Source organism: Trichechus manatus, unplaced genomic scaffold (genome assembly GCF_000243295.1).
Source record: "Trichechus manatus latirostris isolate Lorelei unplaced genomic scaffold, TriManLat1.0 scaffold00033, whole genome shotgun sequence".
NCBI lineage: Eukaryota > Metazoa > Chordata > Mammalia > Sirenia > Trichechidae > Trichechus > Trichechus manatus.
In genome coordinates, this window is record NW_004443969.1 from 19,953,137 (window position 1) to 19,958,945 (window position 5,809).

At 37.0% G+C, this 5,809-nt stretch overlaps 1 protein-coding gene across 6 annotated transcripts in view; it reads right to left on the minus strand.

Moving 5' to 3' along the window:
- The window catches only part of ZEB2 (zinc finger E-box binding homeobox 2), a 146,131-nt gene that overhangs the window by 66,220 nt on the left and 74,102 nt on the right, over positions 1-5,809 (minus strand). Inside the window, exon 1 of one of the 6 annotated variants that reach the window (XM_023730224.1) lies at positions 1-3,913. This exon is cut by the window's left edge and continues 9,312 nt beyond it. The exons of the other annotated variants lie outside the window; for them this stretch is intronic. The gene's annotated coding sequence lies outside the window, so the exon portion shown is untranslated. Of the gene's footprint in view, positions 3,914-5,809 lie in introns of those variants that run through there. 6 annotated transcript variants of the gene reach the window in all.

A 5,809-nucleotide genomic window follows, 5' to 3' on the forward strand; every position in this document is an offset into this window, starting at 1 on the left:
CTTCCTCCCAGGCCTTAACTCCCCCTTCCTAGTGTCTGCGTTTTCAGGTAGTGGAATTTTCTGACCCTGACCACTTGGTGGCCGAAGCCCTGGATGTGGCAAAAGTCAGATAGTCACAGTGCCCTGCTGAGTTCATCTTAGTCACAAAAGGGCTTTCATTTCAGACCTCCAGTTTGGTTCAGTAGTTTCTGTAGACTTCCTTCCTTCATTGGAAAGAATATGCTTCTTTTTCATTTTATCTCAGTTTGGAGGTTACCCAAGTGAAACCATCACACCAGCATCCATTTTCTAAAAAATAAATACATAAATAAAGGTTCACTTGCTGAGGTGATGAGGAAAACTCCTCCAACAGATGAAGATGCCACTCCTTTGCTGTAAATAAATAAACCTAAAATCCCTTTACTCCCTAATTCTTTGGGATATAATTTACTAAATCCTTCCTAAGTGTGTTAGATGGAAGGCACTTTTTTCTCTGGTAGCTTCATTTTAGTCATCAAGATTATCTATTGGCTGACAGCTGTATGATCTATGACCCACACCCTCAAAAGGGAGCAGTTTGAAAGCAACTATGAATTTTACCCATTCTCTGGCTCAAGTTATCTTATGAAGTATTGATAACACATTATCTTACAGAGCAGAATAAAACTGCACCCAATGATACTAAGAGGTTTAAGGCTCCTGCCTTGCTGAAAGTTATTATTCAAAAGTTTATATAATCTGCAAACACTTATCAGAAGCCCTGGACAGAAAGAACAGAACCTCCATTTCACTGAGATACAGTGGAATGTTAGAGGTTTAGGGCAGATAAAGGCCAAGCCTCAAAAGTTCAAAATCTTCCTTGATGATAGAGAACAACTGCGTAAGTTAAAATGGATGTCTCTTTAATGGAAGGAAAATCATGACTATGGGCATTCATATACTGATTGTCAAGATTAGCCTTTATTAATTTATTATGGTGGAAAATCATAAAATCATTTTATAAATTGCTTTCGTATCCAGCCCAAAAAGGGCAGACAGTTGTATACCTGCACATGCCCTTTTAGTGAAGAAAATTTCAAAACAAGCAATATCAAAATATTTAATTAAATTACCTTTAAAAAATTAGTTGTAGAGTGGTAGAACTACCCTGAATCTATATAATAAATTCAGGGATATGATTTACATATTTTTACTTACTAAGGCAGGGGGGAGAAAAGCTATAGTCATTATGCTTGCTTAATTTTCAAATCAGGGAACACAGATATTATTAAGATTTGTAAGAATAAGAGATAACTCTTCCCTTATTTTTCAAAAAAATTTCTGCAAAATAAATTAATCTATCCACTGGAATACCTAATTTAGTATTTCTGAAATACCTTCCCTTACAAAGCATACATATTTTAATAAAAATATACTTAAGGTGTATTTTTCCTAGTAGCTATTTTTCAACTTTCGCCATTCATATGAGTTTAAGGTTTTTTTTTTTTGTTTTGTGTTGTTTTAATCTACATTTGTCTTTCTAGGGCATATACATTGAATGGCATAGAAAAACATTTTGGAATATTGGAATATAGTTGCCCTCTAAATATTGGCAAAATTCTTATGTGTTGTACCATTTTGACTGGACTTTTGAAATAGTAAAATTTCGTTAGTTTTCATTTTTATTTAATTTACACAGGAAACTTTCTGAAATGTTAATGCAATGTTTTATCAATCTAGACATTTTTCATGGCTTATATTTTTATTCAAACTTGGGTCCTTGGGGAAAAATAGACAGGCTAATGGCAATAGGGAAATAAACACTGTAGTTTTAAAAAATAGATTATTTCAATGAGAATTAAGAAGGCCCTTTAAAGAATATAGTTTAAAAATAAATCTTAAGAGGAAGAATTATCTTAAATGGAAGAAATATGGCATTTCAATATGTTTAGGAATATTTTAGCTAAAGAATCAGCAAAGTTTTGTAGCTAAAGGGCCATATGCCCTATTTTAATAAAAAGGAATCCATAAAAAATAAATTACTTTCACTAAGTATATGCAAATTCCAATGTAAGCAATCAGTGCGAAATTAATTTTGCCAGAACTGATTAAAAGCATTAATAAATCTATATGCAGTATTGCTTCAATCTGATACTGTAAATTTATTATACTTCCTGTAAGATTAATTATAATGCTACAATAACATATTACGATGCCAGAACATATTACTGTACATTCTGTTAATAACAGTTAAGCGTAACCTGAGTTGTAATTATGGACTGTAACAAAGTAATTTGATAGTGATTGTTTTCTTTAACTGTTAATGTTAGATGGGAAATAAAATGTGTATGTGCTTGTGTTCATTATATTTTTCTCTTTAATACAATACCTAATTAAAATCATGAAACACCACAGCATTTGTTCTCACAGATTCCTTTCACTTTTTGCTTCCCACCAAAACTGTCAGGCTGCCTGAGATAAGGGAAGGTTAAAAACAACAGTTTAAGTTATTCAAGGTTGTTTTGCATTCTTGTCCTGAGCTAAAGCAGGCTTTCTTGAAAATGTATTTTATTTTTAAATACAGTTTGTACTGCCCAGGACTCATCATTGGCGCTCTTCAGAGGACACGAGCGATTTTTCCATATAATTCACATACCCCACAGAAAAGTAACATAAAATGCTTGAGAGATCCTGGTGACAGCAACCATTCCAGGTAGCAAAACAAAGAGGCTGAAAATCTTAACTGGAGAGCAAAACATGGCAAAGAGAAACTTTTCTTTCTGGTACTTTCATCCAAACTTTAGACTCTCTTTCAGCTCTAAAATTCTGCCACTGTCTACCACAATACTGAGCTCATCTGATTGAATACTCAGAAAAACATAAGCTTTGCATGGCATCTATAACTTCTGGTCCTTCCCATTTTGTTGTCCTTTTTTCAAAGCTGAAGCAGCTACGTATGGCACATAACTTTAAGAACACAAAATCTGAAGCCCTTTAGAATACTATACACAAACTTCGAGTGGCAAACAGGTTTCTGGAGAAGTACCAAAAGAAATTATTCAAGTGACGCTTTTTTTGGATATATTCCTGATTAAGCCTGAACACAATGAAAAAAACAGTGTGAAGCACAATTCTGAATGGCATCTGTGCTTGGAGCTTCAGAGGACTGCGGACTGTCATAAACCTCTGTGTGTCACCAGCTGGGGGTCGGGGATTTAAAGATGTCAGGGGGACCTGGCCTCTCAGATGGGATAAAGATCAGAAGGAAAGCTGTCCAGGTGATGCCCGGGCCCCTGAACAGGCCTATCTGCACTTTCATTCAAATGATAATGAGTGTGTAAATCACATCTGTTCCCCCTCTGTGCCTGTATCCTTGTCACCTGAATAGGATCCCCACCAGGTATCAAATGAGCTACAGGAAATAGGTTTTCTTTTTATCCAACTTCCCTCTGAAATGAGAAAATGAGCACCCTGACAAGGAAGCCCACCAACCAACAGGGATTCCAAGCCCAGATTTCATCATCATAAAGAATGTTTAATTGTTAGCTGAAGGTTCAGCCGGTGAGCAGAACACCAAGGTTTTGATACAAAGGTAGATCTCTGGCTCTTCACTGCCCAGCTTTTGAATAGCCTCAGAAAAGTAGCCTGATAATTAGTAGTCACTGGCTTTTAATGATCTGATCTCATTCTAATGGCGCTACCCCCGAATCTCAGGCAAGACCAGCAATTCTCACCTCGATCTTCTTTTAAATATCAAAACAAGGGCTGACTTGATAGAAGCCCTCCTGGAAGCCTGACAGTAAGTAATATTTTGCAATTAAAACATTTGCAAATGTTTAATTGTCCAAAACAACAAGGGAGAAATGGAGAAGACTCCTTATTTATACTTTCATATGTGAGAGAAATTCTGATCTAAGAATTCATTTCGCCGCTGGGTTCATCATCCCCCTGCTTCTATCATTTCTTTCCTCTTTTTTTTTTTTTTCCTTCTTCTTTTCTCTCTCTCTCTTTTCTTTTTTTTTTTTTTTTGATCAGAGGCATGAAAGAGTGAGTAAGTGTGAATGCTTAGGTACCTGGGGTATGGAAAGGTGGTAATTAGCACAGCGGGATAATTGATGTGTAGATTGCAGCATGAACAAATGCTTTGACTTGTTTGTCCTTCTCACTCTTCTACATTCATTCTCTCTCTCTGTCTCCCTCTCTCTTTCTCTTTTAAAACCCAGTCTAGCTAATGAACACCTTACCTGCTTAGTTAAGCGGATTACGGATATACATAAATCTAAAGGAAGCACCCTGGCCTCACAGAAGACACTCAGGTGCTACCTTTTGCTCTCAGTCGCAAATCATTTGGGCTTTCATTTAACCACCCCCTAACAGTGACAGAACAATGCCACCACGCTCACACACAAAATAACAAAAAGACTTCTCCTCTTTTATTTTTTATTTTTTGGAAAAAAAAAGTGAAGACAGAAATTTTGGAAAATAGAAATCAGAACCAGAGAAAGTTCCTAGAGAACCTTACCTGAGTAGCAAATGCACTGTCATTCATAGAACTTTCCACTTTGGGGAATCTGAGGATTATAATTACTGGTAGCTTTACTGTTTCAATGGTCTCAGCGCCTTAGAAAGTTATTATTAAATTGGACCCTTTTAAAACAAAGTGAAAACTTATCCATACATTTATTTTTCAATCAAATTTGTTGCATTAGCCTTGCACTAGGTAAGACAAGTATGGATGCTCTATACGCAGTGCCATTTACCTTCCTCCTTTTCTTCCTCCTCCACTCTTTCCTTGTTTCTTTAAATTAACTGCTCAAGTTCTAACTTTCCTATAGGCAGTTAAACATGGGAATCCAGAGTTGCGGGTTAGTCTACCTATCTTGGTACACACCTAAACATGCTCGCACTGAGTGCGCAATAAAATTTCAAACTTTGATACGACGCTCTTAGAAGACTCCATCAAGCACCAATTCCCTTCTTCTCCTAAACAGGCCCTATGTCAGGAGTTAAAACATCCTGCATTTTCCTTCCTTCCTCCCTTCCTTCCTTCCCTCCCTCCTTCCTGTTCCACATCTCCCCTTCCCCGTCGCCCAATGTAGTAAGTGAACAATTTAGCCACTTAGTTACTGTGGGACAGCTATACACTTTGTCTTCAGGGCTCTGTTTTCACATAACATACTACAAGTACACATCACCTTCAGCAAGGCCTAGGCTCTTTCGATGGACACCTCCCCAGTACCTGGATGCCCCTCACTATGTGTACTCCTAGATTACAGGGTATTTTAATGATCATCAATCTACTCTGATTTTTTTCTTCTCTCAGAAACTTCCATGAGTTTGTTTGATGACTCACAAGGGCACCACACCAAAGATTAAGGATTAAGTTTAATAACTGTAAATTTCAGAAAAACTGATTTTAAAGTTTGATAAAAGTTGAAGTAGTTTGGTGTCTACAAGTTATATATCTCCAAATGTCACATCCTAATTTCCTTAGGCTTCTGTTCTGTTTTACATGTAGTTACTTCTTGGGCTGCTGAGTACCTGGTCTTAAAAGCAAGGCTTCAAACTGGTTCCTTCTGGTTCGAACCCCTGCTGAGAAAGAATCTGCATTTCTAACAGGTTCCCAGGCGATGCTAATGCTGCTGGTTAGGGACCCGTTCTGAGAACCACTAGTAGAGCAGTGGTTCTCAAAATTTATTATACATAAGAATCACCTGGGGATCTTGTTAAACTGTAGAATCTAACATAGAAATGCAAATCATCAGCAGGGGTTTGAGCCAAAACAAACTGGTTCAAAGCCCTGCGTAAAAGCCTTAACCACACAAATAAGTGGCCTCCTCTGCTCTGTGGA